The sequence below is a fragment of the Medicago sativa genome, chromosome 6 (assembly GCF_051527215.1).
Source record: "Medicago sativa cultivar Bolivia chromosome 6, Bolivia_mono, whole genome shotgun sequence".
Classification (NCBI taxonomy): Eukaryota; Viridiplantae; Streptophyta; class Magnoliopsida; order Fabales; family Fabaceae; genus Medicago; species Medicago sativa.
The window spans coordinates 70,022,814-70,039,769 of record NC_140754.1 but is presented as its reverse complement, the minus strand read 5'-3'; the positions used below and the strand labels follow the sequence as shown (position 1 = coordinate 70,039,769).

General features: G+C 33.8%; 1 long non-coding RNA gene across 5 annotated transcripts; it reads left to right on the top strand.

Moving 5' to 3' along the window:
• The first annotated feature begins 633 nt into the window (after positions 1 to 633).
• LOC146916563 (uncharacterized) lies at positions 634 to 10,020 on the top strand. Of its 5 annotated transcripts, XR_015015130.1 has the most exons (6): positions 634 to 1,151; positions 1,269 to 1,379; positions 1,889 to 2,084; positions 3,396 to 7,614; positions 8,351 to 8,546; positions 9,859 to 10,020. It is a non-coding gene; the product is annotated as an uncharacterized LOC146916563 (long non-coding RNA). The 5 variants fall into 5 exon arrangements; XR_015015127.1 differs by lacking the exon at positions 1,269 to 1,379 and having other exon boundaries at positions 635 to 1,151; XR_015015129.1 differs by lacking the exon at positions 634 to 1,151 and having other exon boundaries at positions 1,169 to 1,379.
• The last annotated feature ends 6,936 nt before the right edge of the window (positions 10,021 to 16,956 follow it).

The following is a 16,956-nucleotide window of genomic DNA, read 5'->3' as shown; positions in this document are numbered from 1 at the left end:
GCTTATTACGACCTCTTTTTCAAAAACAACTTATTGAAAACAACTTATTTATCCAAAACAGCTTATTACAATCTCTTTTTCAAAAGCAACTTATTCAAAACAGCTTATTTATCCAAAACAGCTTATTACGACTTCTTTTCAAAAAACAGCTTATTCAAAACAACTTATTTATCCAAAACAACTTATCAACCACTTTTCAAAAAACAGCTTATTCAAAACAACTTATTTATGCAAATCAGCTTTTAACGACCTCTTTTTCAAAATCAGCTTATTCAAAACAACTTATTCATCAAAAACAGCTTATGACGACCTCTTTTTCAAAAAACAGCTTATAAAAACAGCTTATTCATCCAAAACAGCTTATTACAATCTCTTTTTCAAAATCAACTTATTCAAAACAGCTTATTTATCCAAAACAGCTTATTACGACTTCTTTTCAAAAAACAACTTATTCAAAATAGCTTATTTATGCAAAACAGCTTATTACGATCTCTTTTTCAAAAACAACTTATTCAAAACAACTTATTTATCCAAAACAGCTTATTACAACCTCTTTTCAAACAACAGCTTTGTAATATCCCGCATAATTTTGAATAAATTGTCGTATCAGTTACTTATCCTTGGAATTTTTAAGTGAAGGGTAAAATTGTAATTGTGCATAAGACTTTCCGGAACAAATCATATTATTCCAACGGACTACGGGAAATGAAATATCTCGCTTAAAAGTTTTACGGCATTTTCATCGAATATTTTAGTTTGAAGAAGAGTGTAGGAAGGGCGTTTGAGTAATTTCTCAACTAAGAGTATAAATCCAACACAACACAAAATATCTTCATTTTTCCATCACTTTCTCTCTCAAAAATTTCAGATTTTTCTCTCCTCTCCCTCTAGAATATTCGGTCACCATCTTCCTAAGCCCTAACTCCATCAAATTTCACAATTTCACCATGAGATCATCATGAAAAATGCTCTAATGGATTCTTTGTAGAGTTCTAACCAAGAAACAAGCTTCATAAACATTCATCCTCCCTCCAAGTTATATCAAAATCGCCCCTCTCCCACAAGTTCCATAATCTTCATTTTTCATCCAAATTTCATGGGGATCATCATGTATCTTTGTTTTGGAGTACTCATGAGGGATCAATTACTAGGCAAGTATCAAAAAAAAAACTCATTCTCTCTTCTTTTTCCAAGCTAGCCGCACCACACACACACCACACTCATAATCACCTTTTCATGGAATTTATTAAATTCAAGCTTTGGTGTAGGTTGTAAGTGTAATCTGAAGTTGATTATGTGATGTAATGGTACTTAGGAGCATGATGTAAAGGAAATCAGAAATTAGGAGCATTGGTGTGATAATTTGGGACTTAAAGTGTGTATGTTGTTCCCATAAGCTACTATAAGTGATTATTGAGTGAAGCATATTGGAAACTTTGTACACTTGGCTTAGGAGATGTGTATACATGTTTGACTTGATTCTGGAAAATTTGAGCAGAAATTGAATTGTTTAGAGGTCATAAGCTGTCAGTTAAGCTGTTTTGAGGAAAATGCCTTAAATGACTAAGTTGTGAGTTCAAACTACTGTATAAGTGGTTCATAGGGCTAATAATACATGTTGGAACTGCTGTGTTAAAGGTTGGGTCGAAATTTATGTTATAGAAGTTACAAGTTGCTAGTTAAGCCGTTGAAGAATAGCTTAAGTTGGAAGTTAAGTTGTTTCAAGTATTATTTTCTGAAGAACGGCTTATGAGAGATATGTTTAATTGACATATGAGTAATGGAAAAAAAAAATGATAAGCTGTTTTAGTAATGTTAAAAGTGATTAAATGATAATTAAGCTGTTTTAGAAGTGCTTAAATAGCCAAACGGTGAACTTCTGGTGCAGGGACTGAAATGGAATTTTTCTTATATGCTGGTTGATGAGTTAGGAGTATGTCACAAGTGGGTTGGACTGTTTCGGAAAAGTCAAGACCTATAAGTCAAGGCATAAGCTATTTTGGGAAAGTGATTATAGAGTTTTGGAGAAAGCAGAGCTGCAGATTTTGGGATAAGCTGCTTGCAATTTGCAGGAATGATTCACGGTGAGTTCCTTTAGTTAGAAAACTTCCCTTTGGGTAGTTAAATTATGCCTTTAGAATAATAGAATATGGTTTAGTACATTAGTACATGATTTAGTGACAATATGATTAAGATTTATACCCTTGCTAGAGTACTCTAAAATAACTTTTTTGTTGATAAATATGATTATGGTAATGTAGAAGTTAGAGGAAAAATATTATGATAAGTTTTACGTGAGAATGAATAAATATGCAATTTCGGCAACGTTACGTAAAGTGAGAATTGTTTGATTTTATTACTTTATTTCGACTCTTAGCTAATATAAATTACACTTTTAAGGTAATATAATGGTTTGGCTTGGTAAGACTCTAATTCTCATTATTGCCGAATATGTAGCCGAAATTGTATTATGCATATCCTCTAATCATACACTACCATAGTGTATATTTATATGTGTAAAAGAATGTTTAGAGTAAAATAGCCATTGAAACAAATTATTCATGGGTAGATTTCCAATCATTGGGAAGTAAAGAATTCTAAGTATGAAAGTTCGGCTTAATTAGTCGAATTTAATTTATCAGGATATGAGGAACATTTTATAACCTTTTAAGAATGGCATATGACAACGATATGCCTATAACCTGAATAGGTTAGTATCAGAATTAATTTCAGAATAAAGACGAAATTTACTACGTCTTTATTATCAGACTCAGAGTGTTGTTATTAAAGAAAATCAGTTAAGATAAGTTATGACCCTCTAACTCCCCGTTAGTAGTGGAGTTGAGATTAATTCATATTTATATGAATCAGTTCAGTTTATAATTCTTAAAACATGTTTAATATGTGGCTTTCGCTATCCCGCCAGTTGGATACGAAAGGTTCCCGCCAGTTGGAACGGGCACTATCCGTGAGGATGACCCCACAATAATCAGAGGAGTCCGGTATCCCCGTCAGTTGGGTTCCCGCCAGTTGGAAATTTATACCGGTCAGAGTGGAATAAATTCCGGGGTTACTCCACCTGGGTTTATTCCGTAAAATCAACTCAGATAATATTGTTTGTTCAACGCTAACATTTCTAACATAATATGCCAGACATTATGAATATAATTATGATTATGATTTCAGCATTAGTATCAGAGTTGAATTAGTAATTTAGATGGCGATCCTAGTTATTCCCTGATCGCTCAGTTATGCATGACAAACTGTATAAACCCAAAAAGGGTTGAGTTTAGAGACAGATGGCGATCCTAGGTTCCCTGAGATTGCCTATAGCTTAGGATAGGTGGAACTCACTGAGACATTCCGTCTCACCCCAATCCCTTTTATTTTTCCAGATCAGCAGGTTGTACGTGGCAAGGAGACAATGCAGGAGGCTGAATGATATATTTTCACATGCTCGTGTTGTACTAGTTCAAATTATTTATTACGGTTTCAGACGTGTATTCAGAAAGCAAATGTACGATCCTGCAGTGATGTATATATCTATTCAGTCGAAATTTTATTATTGTAATTTTAATGTATCCAGTACTAAGTTTAACGCACATGCTAAATATTCTAGATAAATTTAGTATGGGTGTTACAATTTGGTATCAGAGCTGGTCGATTCAGATCGTGCCTTGGGTCATTAGAATTCAATAAATGCAGTGGGACCATTGGGTTCCAGATATTTATTCTAAATGTCATCTCTAGCTGAGCCTGATCAACTTAGACTAGTATATGACAGTTAGAACAAATGTCTGAGAGCTGAATAGGACCTCGGAGGAATGAAGCGTACGAAGGAGGAAGGTGCGGGTGTCAGGTTTTATAGCGGATTTATATAAGGAAGTATTCGACGCCAGATGGTGGCTGATAAACTGTGAAGTTGAAGAATGATATTTTTCCGGAAGCAAAGACGAAGTGCCCTGAGACTGCTGGATATGTGGTTTAACGATACATCGCATGTGAAAAAGTAAGAGACTCAGGAATATTTAAAGATTGATCTAAAACCTTTAACAGAAGCCGTAGTTTAGAAGCAGGAATAAGATGCAGAGTAAAGTTATAGTCATGAGCGCAAATTCAAGGTTGCAAAATAGGAAGAGAAACTTGGTATGAGGAAGTCATCATATGATTGAAGGAATATGTAAGCTCTCAAGAACAGTAGCGTATGTAAAGAGCAAAGAGCTTGAACGCTCGAAATGGACGAGGTTTTAATGCCTGAGTTGTTAAGTGAATTTATTTGAAATTAAGCAAATTAGTTTGGGGCAAACAAGGAAACCCCCCGATGTGAGCAATGAATGGACGACGTAAGACAAATAAACTATGTCGGATTAGTCAAACCTCCTGAATCTAAAGTGCTAGATTTATGAATTAGAAAGTGAAGATGTTATGTATCGTAAGAGACAAGAAGAATGAATGATTAGTAGTGGAAAAATCTTGTATGGACCAAAGTACAGTTCAGATGTATTCTTCTCGACAAGAAATTGCAGAGAAACTAAGCTAACAAGAGTTGTCCACTAAGGAAATTGTATTAGACCCCTCCATCTATCATGAGTTATTAAGTTGTCATGGACTAAGAAACACAAGCTTAGCAGTAAGTAGAAAGAGGTTCAAGTAGCAGTAAGAGATAAGATGTAATTTTTCGATTGAAACGGAAACTAAAGATCAAATAATAAGTTGTCAAAATTCAGTGAACTAATGGACGAATGATGTCAAGCTCTATTAAGAGGACAAGAATGTGTTAACGCATGACTATAATAAGTTGATGTGATAAGGATTAATCAAGATTTTTGAATTTGAGAATTTATTTTAAGGTTTCGTTATATGGATGGTTGTTGTTGGTGCGAAAGTGTTAAGAATGAAGTAAAGTATTAAGGAATCAAATATTTTCTTTTGATGATTTTTCTCACGTAATTGTCCTGAAAACTAAAAGAATGATTTTTGTCGACTAGAATGGATTTTTGGAGTCGGAGCTACCTCATAGGAGATCGTAGGTGTAATTGCCTAATATGACAAGAATGGAAATAAGTCTCAGATTGTCAAGTATATTTAGTATGTAAATGATGTGAATGTGTGAACTATTCAAAGAACATTTTACGAGAATAAGTATATAGTATTTGTTTGAGGAAATGAGCAATACTTGAAAGTAGTTTGTTAAAGATGTGGGTCTGAGCCCGAAACAGTAAGAAGTGTAAAGTTAGCTCCTTGGTTCATATCATGTAGTAACGAGATTGAGAAATTTTACAGTATGGTTGGACCAGTATGCCTAACCGAATTAAATTGATAAATCAGAGTAGCGCAGCGAGATATTAATCAGCAAGAAGTAACATAATGTTCAAAAGTTTAAGATTTTGAATGAGACATTCATGGGAGATCTTAAGAGACGAATTAAACAATTTTCCAAACCGCATAATTCACAGATATTAAAGTTCAAGTGGTAAGAGTAGGATGAAGGTGTTCCTACCTTATTAAAAATAAGAAATTGGAATCACCTATAGTATATAACCCGGTTAATCGACGCGGTGATTTCGAAGAATGACTTAGAAGTATCTGATTAGTTAAAAAGGAGTCATGTATGAGGCAACGAATATGAATGTTGTATCTTGAAGATTTTATTTTATTTTGGTTTGAAATACTATCATGGAATATCAAGTATATTTACATGTATCTGAGAGAACAGATACTACTCAGAGTATGAATGCAAATGCTTGAATGAAATTTTAGTCGTGAAGTTCAGGAATCTAAACTCCATATTTTTGAGGTAAAGAAAAGATTGATATCACACAAGTTAGAAAATTTTGTGAGCTACGGTATGGGACTACGCAAGTTCAGGTTATGAGTATGGAATTAAGAAAAAGATGATAAGACATTCCCTAGAGTAACAGCTATAACAATATTGTTCAAGAATAAAATTTATATTTTGAAAAGATGAGTTCAAGAGAAAATCCATGATTGTAGATTCTACTTATTCTGACACGATCAAGGTGTATTTTTGATTGATTTAGGAATGTTGAAAGTTTAGTATAGATGAAACAAAGTCGGATGACTATAGATATATGTCATATATTCAGCTATCAGTTGTACTATCTCTTGTATTGTGTACTCGCCAGTCAGTGCACCATTCTCATATAAGATTTACATATTTAATGTACTCACCAGTTAGTACACTATGTATTTAAATCTGACTTATGGATTGTACTCGTCAGTTAGTACTTCCGACAGATGTTTGAGGTAGCACCATGTTGAGTTTATTCATATAAAACATAACAGATATCAGAAGAAACATTTTCCTATTTATGTGTTGATTAACGGAGAAAGTTGAAACAATTCTTACTTTCGATGAAATAAACTTGACGTCAGATATTGCTCAGAGTAGGGACAATTTTATACAGAGTATGGTACAATTATCATTATAAGACCTCGTTATTTGGGGCATAGTTCAGAAATAAAATTTTATTGGGACCAGACATAGCATGAAAGATCACTCAAAGGTCATATCCGTCCAAGACAAGATAAAAGTTGATGAAGTCGATAGAAGTGTTACTCTAGTAAATGTATGAGATTTTTCAAAAATTCAGTAAAGGTAAACAAGTAGGAGTAACCTAAGACAATTTATAAAGAGTATGTGGAACAAGGAATTTACTCAAAAGATATCAGATGCATCAGTTAGCTTTACAATCCACTATGTTCGGAATGTGTATAATGTATTCCACAAATCACAGCTAAGAAGGTTATTATCGAATCTTTTCGTCATATGAGATTGGAAAACATGTCCTGAAATCGGTTTAACATATTAAATCAAGTTAGTTGTATCTATGGCTAGGTAGTCGGAAGACTTTATGTAACAAGGGAAACCGATAATTTAGTCGGATAAAGAGAATCAGTTGGTAACAGACGTATGTGGAAGTCTAAGATCGAAAGGATGGAGGAATTATTTGTACTTATTATCAGGTAAACTCTAAATTTCGAGGACGAAATTTCTTTAAGTGGGGTAGGGTGTAATATCCCGCATAATTTTGAATAAATTGTCGTATCAGTTACTTATCCTTGGAATTTTTAAGTGAAGGGTAAAATTGTAATTGTGCATAAGACTTTCCGGAACAAATCATATTATTCCAACGGACTACGGGAAATGAAATATCTCGCTTAAAAGTTTTACGGCATTTTCATCGAATATTTTAGTTTGAAGAAGAGTGTAGGAAGGGCGTTTGAGTAATTTCTCAACTAAGAGTATAAATCCAACACAACACAAAATATCTTCATTTTTCCATCACTTTCTCTCTCAAAAATTTCAGATTTTTCTCTCCTCTCCCTCTAGAATATTCGGTCACCATCTTCCTAAGCCCTAACTCCATCAAATTTCACAATTTCACCATGAGATCATCATGAAAAATGCTCTAATGGATTCTTTGTAGAGTTCTAACCAAGAAACAAGCTTCATAAACATTCATCCTCCCTCCAAGTTATATCAAAATCGCCCCTCTCCCACAAGTTCCATAATCTTCATTTTTCATCCAAATTTCATGGGGATCATCATGTATCTTTGTTTTGGAGTACTCATGAGGGATCAATTACTAGGCAAGTATCAAAAAAAAAAACTCATTCTCTCTTCTTTTTCCAAGCTAGCCGCACCACACACACACCACACTCATAATCACCTTTTCATGGAATTTATTAAATTCAAGCTTTGGTGTAGGTTGTAAGTGTAATCTGAAGTTGATTATGTGATGTAATGGTACTTAGGAGCATGATGTAAAGGAAATCAGAAATTAGGAGCATTGGTGTGATAATTTGGGACTTAAAGTGTGTATGTTGTTCCCATAAGCTACTATAAGTGATTATTGAGTGAAGCATATTGGAAACTTTGTACACTTGGCTTAGGAGATGTGTATACATGTTTGACTTGATTCTGGAAAATTTGAGCAGAAATTGAATTGTTTAGAGGTCATAAGCTGTCAGTTAAGCTGTTTTGAGCAAAATGCCTTAAATGACTAAGTTGTGAGTTCAAACTACTGTATAAGTGGTTCATAGGGCTAATAATACATGTTGGAACTGCTGTGTTAAAGGTTGGGTCGAAATTTATGTTATAGAAGTTACAAGTTGCTAGTTAAGCCGTTGAAGAATAGCTTAAGTTGGAAGTTAAGTTGTTTCAAGTATTATTTTCTGAAGAACGGCTTATGAGAGATATGTTTAATTGACATATGAGTAATGGAAAAAAAATGATAAGCTGTTTTAGTAATGTTAAAAGTGATTAAATGATAATTAAGCTGTTTTAGAAGTGCTTAAATAGCCAAACGGTGAACTTCTGGTGCAGGGACTGAAATGGAATTTTTCTTATATGCTGGTTGATGAGTTAGGAGTATGTCACAAGTGGGTTGGACTGTTTCGGAAAAGTCAAGACCTATAAGTCAAGGCATAAGCTATTTTGGGAAAGTGATTATAGAGTTTTGGAGAAAGCAGAGCTGCAGATTTTGGGATAAGCTGCTTGCAATTTGCAGGAATGATTCACGGTGAGTTCCTTTAGTTAGAAAACTTCCCTTTGGGTAGTTAAATTATGCCTTTAGAATAATAGAATATGGTTTAGTACATTAGTACATGATTTAGTGACAATATGATTAAGATTTATACCCTTGCTAGAGTACTCTAAAATAACTTTTTTGTTGATAAATATGATTATGGTAATGTAGAAGTTAGAGGAAAAATATTATGATAAGTTTTACGTGAGAATGAATAAATATGCAATTTCGGCAACGTTACGTAAAGTGAGAATTGTTTGATTTTATTACTTTATTTCGACTCTTAGCTAATATAAATTACACTTTTAAGGTAATATAATGGTTTGGCTTGGCTAAGACTCTAATTCTCATTATTGCCGAATATGTAGCCCAAATTGTATTATGCATATCCTCTAATCATACACTACCATAGTGTATATTTATATGTGTAAAAGAATGTTTAGAGTAAAATAGCCATTGAAACAAATTATTCATGGGTAGATTTCCAATCATTGGGAAGTAAAGAATTCTAAGTATGAAAGTTCGGCTTAATTAGTCGAATTTAATTTATCAGGATATGAGGAACATTTTATAACCTTTTAAGAATGGCATATGACAACGATATGCCTATAACCTGAATAGGTTAGTATCAGAATTAATTTCAGAATAAAGACGAAATTTACTACGTCTTTATTATCAGACTCAGAGTGTTGTTATTAAAGAAAATCAGTTAAGATAAGTTATGACCCTCTAACTCCCCGTTAGTAGTGGAGTTGAGATTAATTCATATTTATATGAATCAGTTCAGTTTATAATTCTTAAAACATGTTTAATATGTGGCTTTCGCTATCCCGCCAGTTGGATACGAAAGGTTCCCGCCAGTTGGAACGGGCACTATCCGTGAGGATGACCCCACAATAATCAGAGGAGTCCGGTATCCCCGTCAGTTGGGTTCCCGCCAGTTGGAAATTTATACCGGTCAGAGTGGAATAAATTCCGGGGTTACTCCACCTGGGTTTATTCCGTAAAATCAACTCAGATAATATTGTTTGTTCAACGCTAACATTTCTAACATAATATGCCAGACATTATGAATATAATTATGATTATGATTTCAGCATTAGTATCAGAGTTGAATTAGTAATTTAGATAGCGATCCTAGTTATTCCCTGATCGCTCAGTTATGCATGACAAACTGTATAAACCCAAAAAGGGTTGAGTTTAGAGACAGATGGCGATCCTAGGTTCCCTGAGATTGCCTATAGCTTAGGATAGGTGGAACTCACTGAGACATTCCGTCTCACCCCAATCCCTTTTATTTTTCCAGATCAGCAGGTTGTACGTGGCAAGGAGACAATGCAGGAGGCTGAATGATATATTTTCACATGCTCGTGTTGTACTAGTTCAGATTATTTATTACGGTTTCAGACGTGTATTCAGAAAGCAAATGTACGATCCTGCAGTGATGTATATATCTATTCAGTCGAAATTTTATTATTGTAATTTTAATGTATCCAGTACTAAGTTTAACGCACATGCTAAATATTCTAGATAAATTTAGTATGGGTGTTACAAGCTTATTCAAAACAGCTTATTTATGTAAATCAGCTTTTAACGACCTTTTTTTCAATATCAGCTTATTCAAAACAGCTTATTCATCCAAAACAGCTTATGACGACCTCTTTTTAAAAAAACAGCTTATAAAAACAGCTTATTCATCCAAAACAGCTTATTACAATCTCTTTTTCAAAAACAACTTATTCAAAACAACTTATTTATGCAAAGAAGCTTACTGGATGAATAAGCTGTTTTCAATAAGTTGTTTTTGAAAAAGAGGTCGTATTAAGCTGTTTTGTAAAAATAAGCTGTTTTGAATAAGTTGTTTTTGAAAAAGAGATCGTATTAAGCTGTTTTGTATAAATAAGCTATTTTGAATAAGTTTTTTTTTTTTCAAAAAGAGATTGTAATAAGGTGTTTTGGATGAATAATCTGTTTTCAATAAGTTGTTTTTGAAAAAGTGGTCGTAATAAGCTGTTTTGGATGAATAAGCTGTTTTGAATAAGCTGATTTTGAAAAAGACGAGGTAATAAGCTGTTTTGTATAAATAAGCTGTTTTGAATAAATTGTTTTTGAAAAAGAGATCGTAATAAGTTGTTTTGCATAAATAAGCTGTTTTGAATAAGCTGTTTTTTGAAAAGAGGTTGTAATAAACTGTTTTGGATAAATAACCTGTTTTGAATAAGCTGTTTTTGATAAAGACGTGGTAATAAGCTGTTTTGCATAAATAAGCTGTTTTGAATAAGCTGTTTTTTGAAAAGAGGTTGTAATAAGTTGTTTTGTATAAATAAGCTGTTTTGAATAAATTGTTTTTGAAAAAGAGATCATAATAAGCTGTTTTGCATAAATAAGCTGTTTTGAATAAAATGTTTTTTGAAAAGAGGTTGTAATAAACTGTTTTGGATAAATAAGCTGTTTTGAATAAGCTGTTTTTGATAAAGACGTGGTAATAAGCTGGTTTGCATAAATAAGTTGTTTTGAATAAGCTGTTTTTTGAAAAGAGGTTGTAATAAGTTGTTTGTATAAATAAGCTGTTTTGAATAAATTGTCTTTGAAAAAGAGATCATAATAAGCTGTTTTGCATAAATAAGCTGTTTTGAATAAGCTGTTTTTTGAAAAGAGGTTGTAATAAACTGTTTTGGATAAATAAGCTCTTTTGAATAAGCTGTTTTTGATAAAGACGTGGTAATAAGCTGTTTTGCATAATTAAGCTGTTTTGAATAAGCTGTTTTTTGAAAAGAGGTTGTAATAAGCTGTTTTGGATAAATAAGCTGTTTTGAATAAGTTGTTTTTGAAAAAGAGATCGTATTAAGCAGTTTTGTATAAATAAGCTGTTTTGAATAAGTTGTTTTTGAAAAACAGATCGTATTAAGCTGATTTGTATAAATAAGCTGTTTTAAATAAGTTGTTTTTAAAAAAGAGATCTTAATAAGCTGTTTTGGATAAATAAGTTGTTTTGAATAATTTGTTTTTGAAAAAGAGGTCTAATAAGTAGTTTTACATAAATAAGTTGTTTTGAATAAGTTGTTTTTTGAAAAAGATATCATAATAAGTTGTTTTGTATAAATAAGTCGTTTTGAATAAGCTGTTTTTTAAAAAAGAGATCGTAATAAGCTTTTTTTTTTTTTATAAATAAGCTGTTTTTTAAAAATAGATCATAATAATTTACTTTTTATGAGATAAGTTGCTTTGAATAAATTTCAAGATAAATTACAAAGTATAACACAATGTATTGTTTTTAAGAGAAAAAAAAGGGTAAAATAGTAAAATTATAACATAAGCCCTGCATTTCCTTTCCTTGTTGGTTTTTTAACTCCCAAACAAGGGGAAGGTTTTCCCTCCTTTCTCCCTTCCCCCCCTTTCCTTCCCTTCCCCTCCTAAGCCTTTCCTTTCCTTCCCCTCAAAACTCGCAAACAAAGCCGCAGTAGAATGAATTATATTGATAAAAGATAACAAACAATAGAGTACCATGGTGGAGGTATTTACAGGGTGAGTTAATCTAATTAACTTTTAAATACCTATTCAATCAACTAACCATAGTTTACCTATCAACTAACTATGGTTTATTCAATATATTATAATAAATGTTTCATTAATAAGAAGGGAAACAACAAAAGAATTAAACAACAAAAAATAAGAAGACAGCTGTTACTTTCTCCACCTAGAACATTGTTAAAAATAATATGTACTTTTTAACGGGATAATTTGTTCGAGATTGTACTTTTTCTTGTATTTGTACGTATAGTGATTATGCCGGTGAGAACCTTTAGTTCTTCCCAACTAAGAAATTGACCCATATATTTTAAAAGAGGAATGATATTTTGACAACCAATTTCCAACAACTTTTGGTGACAACCTTTTTCCCCTCTTTCTATTGGACAATAACAATAGAGAGAGAAAAATGAAGAGAGAGAATAAAAGTACAATGAGAGTATGAGAGAGAGTTGTCACAAAAGTTGTTGAAAAATGGATGTTCAAATATCATTTCTCATTTTAAAAACAAGTGACGATGCCTTCAAATTTGGTAAAAGGTTGAAAAGACAATATTAAAATAAATTATCCAATTTTAGAACTTCGTTGGAAGATGAGTAATGATATATGTTTATAACCATTTGATGACAACATTAGTGACAAACTTATTTTTCTCTCTTCTTATTGATTAAAAACAATAGAGAGAGAAAATAAAAGAGAGAAATTAAGAAGATAATGCGAGTATAAGAAAGAAAGTTGTTCAAAAGTTGTTATAAAATGGTTGTACAAATATTATTTCTATATAAAATTATATGTTTGGATTGTTTTCTAAGGATTTGTTCAAGTTTGGAGAGGAAGAGATGAGAGGAATTTTGATATAGGATTCTCTGAGTTTAATAAATATTTTTAATTAGAGAGATAAACATATAAAAATAAATAATATCATTTTTAAAATATTATTATTTTATTTTATGGGTCCATCACACTCCAATTGAAAGTGGGTGGATTCTAAGGTGAGGGTCTAAAGTGTGAACCACCATCATTCAACATTGAAATCTATTTTGAAGGAACTATATCTCTTCTAAAAAAAAAATAGAGTAGCAATACAATAAAAAAGAAATTAAAAAAAAGAAAAGAAATCACAAGTTGAAGATGTAGGGACATGAATTGGATGGAGTCAATGTTCCTCTTTTGGGGGGAAGAGACGAGAGGGAGAAGAAAAGGAGGAGAGATGCAATTTATTGTATATAGTGTATAATAAGATATGTGTACTTGATTAATCTAATGACTTTTAATTACTATTTATAGTGGTCTATCGGTGAAAGATTTAATTGACCTATCGCCCTAGAATCCACCTTGAAAGTGCCTATTAAATTTAATAAAAATATTTATAATTAGAGAGATATTTTATTTTGAGAAATATTTACAATTAGAGAGAGATAAACTTATAAAATAAAAAAATATCATTTTTAAAATATTATTATTTTATTCAATGGGTTCATTACCAATTGAAAGTGCCCATCAAATTAAGAAGATCTTTAACTTGAGGATAAATGAAAGATTGAATAGAAAGAGAAAGAAAAGCATCAACCCACCTTAAGCAGTGGAGGATCAAGAAACTTTTTGGGTGGACCACCACAATAAACTATAAGTAAGGTGCAAGTTAGCAACCTACAACCACTTGATCATTTACACTCATTTTTATAAGTATTAGAGAGTGCTAAAGAACGCGAAAGAATATGTCGTGAAAATTCAAGAATGCATATGTGTATAGCATGTATTGGTGAACAGTCCGGATTTGGTGGAATAAAGGAGGTAGTGGCGTCATTTTTTTTTGTATCAACTAGCCACTGTTATCGGGAAAAATTCGCTATAATTTTTCGAAAACTTTATCATTTCCGTAAGTATTATTAAGGTACAAGTTAACAATCTTCATTAATTTACACTCACTTTCATCATTTTAAATAGAGCAGTGCTAGACGGTGCGAATGGTTTCTCGTGTAAAACACGAATTTTGCTCTCCACCCAGCACAATTTGCTCGCACCCTGCAACCCTTCCATATTTACCCTTGCGCATGTTAACTAACCCAAGTGTACTAGTATGCGTTAGTTAACATGCGTTGCGCAACTTAAGTAACGCGAGTGTTAAACACTGCGTCAGTTAACTTGCGCAGCCATTAACACTGCGTGAGTTAACTCACGCAGCCTGTAGCCCATGCGTGAACACTGCGTGAGTTAACTCACGCACACTCTGTGCATCCAACTAGAAGAGGCAAAAACCTCTATTTTCCCTATTTTTTCAATCCTTCTTTCATACATTCATTCAAGCATACATTTTTCATCATTCATTCAATCAAGCATTAACTCATAATTATATTATGAAAAAATAACATAATAAAACAACAGAATAAAATAACGCATAATGTCATAAAAACGCCAAAAAGCGCAAATGTAATAGGATTACAACCAAATCCTTCAAAATGTCAAACAAAAAAAAACTACACAAGTCATGCTGGTCCATCACGTGGACTCCTACTCCTCTACGGAGTCGGCACCTGCTCCAGCATGCTCCACTCAGACTGTATGCCCTGCATGATGCGAAAAACCTCTGGATTACCAAACACATCTGGATGCCCAATTGCACTATCCACTCTAGCTCTGATGTTGCTGATGATCTGGTATGGGTCGGGAGGATGTCTGGCCCACTGATGCTCAACAAGAACCTCCTCATAAGGAGGGACAGGACGAGGAGGGACATCAGCTGCGTAGTCTGGAATGGCCGCAGGGGTGTTCACAATAGGATGTGATACTCTAACGAACCATTTCATGTACCCCTAGTATGAAACCACGACTCGTTATCTGTAACCGGATGACCCCTCTGCTGTTGGCTGAGGACATGTAGAGCAAACTCCGTGAAGGCATGGGCCACGTCATCCGCCGCAAGAACCTCTATGTCTGTAGGAGGCCTGGGAATTCTCTGGACATACCCGTACTGCCTAAGAACCCGCTCTGGCAAGTGACGGACCATATCTTGTCGCTGCCGGCCATGATCCATCCGGAGTACCAGCATATATCCTGAAAGGGCGTGATGTGTCGTCGTCTCTCATACGGCCTCCAGGTGACATGAGAAAGGTCTATCGATTCGATGACAGCTCGGTAGTGTCCCGGATCTGTAAAGCCCCTGGGAGGTTTCCATTTACTCACAAGCGGGGAAACAGTAGGGTTGTAGGCATCATCATCAATCCTCGAAATGATGTTCGAGAAGTGCGCCAAAGTCCATCCCTGCAAACACAAAGAAACAAATATTTATATCACCGCAAGAATTATACAAACAACTAAACATTTACGATCCAATAAGTAAAAAAGAAGAAAAACAATTATTACCACAAGCAATGTCATGTAACCACCAATGGAGGCCACAGATGAGTCGGAGGTAAGAGATAGCTGCTCATATAGGAAAGCAAGTCCCATCCCACCCCATGACCAGCTGTCCAACTCGTCCATATCTTGCAGCGCAAGCAGCCAAAGAAGATTAATGTTTTTGCTGTTCTTGGCGGAAAAAATGGTCCAGCCAAGCAAGAGCAACAGAAACGCCTTAACGCAGGCCAACCTAACTACAGCTCGCTCGTTTTGCTCCTCAAATGTGTCAATCTTAAGAAGCTGATTACACCTATTCAAGAGCTCCTCGTATCGCCTCTTCAGTACACCAAAACTGATGTGAGAACCACCCTGTTTTGTCAGCTACTTAGCGGCATCCTCCTCTATAAACAGTAGGTCCGCCTGCATCATCTCTAGCCACTCCTCACGGGTTAACTCTCTATTAGGAAGGAGTCTCCCAGTGATGGGGATGCCTAGGAGACACGCCACATCATCTAGTGTGATGGTCATCTCTCCAACCGGTAGATGGAAGCTGCTGGTCTCCTCATGCCATCTCTCTGTTGTTATACCCTAATTTTGGACCTAAAAAATACTTGCTCAAAATGTTTTTTCATCTCTGATATGTGCCTTTGACTCTTGAGAGATCGCCAATTTGATATTGTTTTACCCTGATATTTCACCATGCTTTATCTGCATATGTTACTGTCTTTGTTTTGAAAATATTTTCAATTGTGATTTTGTCTGTGGTTTTCTTGCATTTCAAGCCATCCAAAAGGGCTTTCTTGCATTCCAATTCATTTGAAGTTGTCTCTAACCAATTGCATCTTTCTCTGCATTTTATTTCAATGTTATTTGCAAAAATTCATAAAAAGGGCATTTTAGTCATTTCCTGTGTTCAAACTCATTTTAGTCCTTGAAAATTGTCTCTGAGTCTTTTTAATTTGTTTAAATAAATCCTTGCTTTAATTCCATGTTAAAATCCATTTCAAAAATTGCATTTGAGTCATTTTGAGTCAGTTTAGTCCCTAGGGGCATTTTGGTCATTTCACATAAAATTTTGACAGAGAGAGGTTACTTTAAAGTACCTCATTTGGTAGTTGGTTCATTTTAGTCCTTTTTGTGTTTTTCAATTGTTTCACTTTACGTTTTTTTCCATTTTACCAATTTTATTCCAATTTTATTATTTTCATTTTAGTCCTTCAAAGTTTTAAAAAAAATTGCATTCAAGTCCTTTTGGTCTTAAAATTGTTTTTCTTAGTCTTTTCCTTAATTGCAGAACCGTCTCTATTTGTGTCAAGTTTATTTTTTAGTCCTTTTTTAAATTGCAGTTTGGTCCTTGTTTCTAAAATAATTGCAGGACAATCCTTTAATTTCCAAAAATTGCAGAAAGGTCCCAAGTCAGAATTTCAAGTCCAAGGCCGAGCCATTTTAGTCCAGTACAAGTGTCAAAAGCTCATTGGATCAAAAATCACAACTGGCCTATAAATACAAGCCAACTCATCACATGTGTCAGAATCAA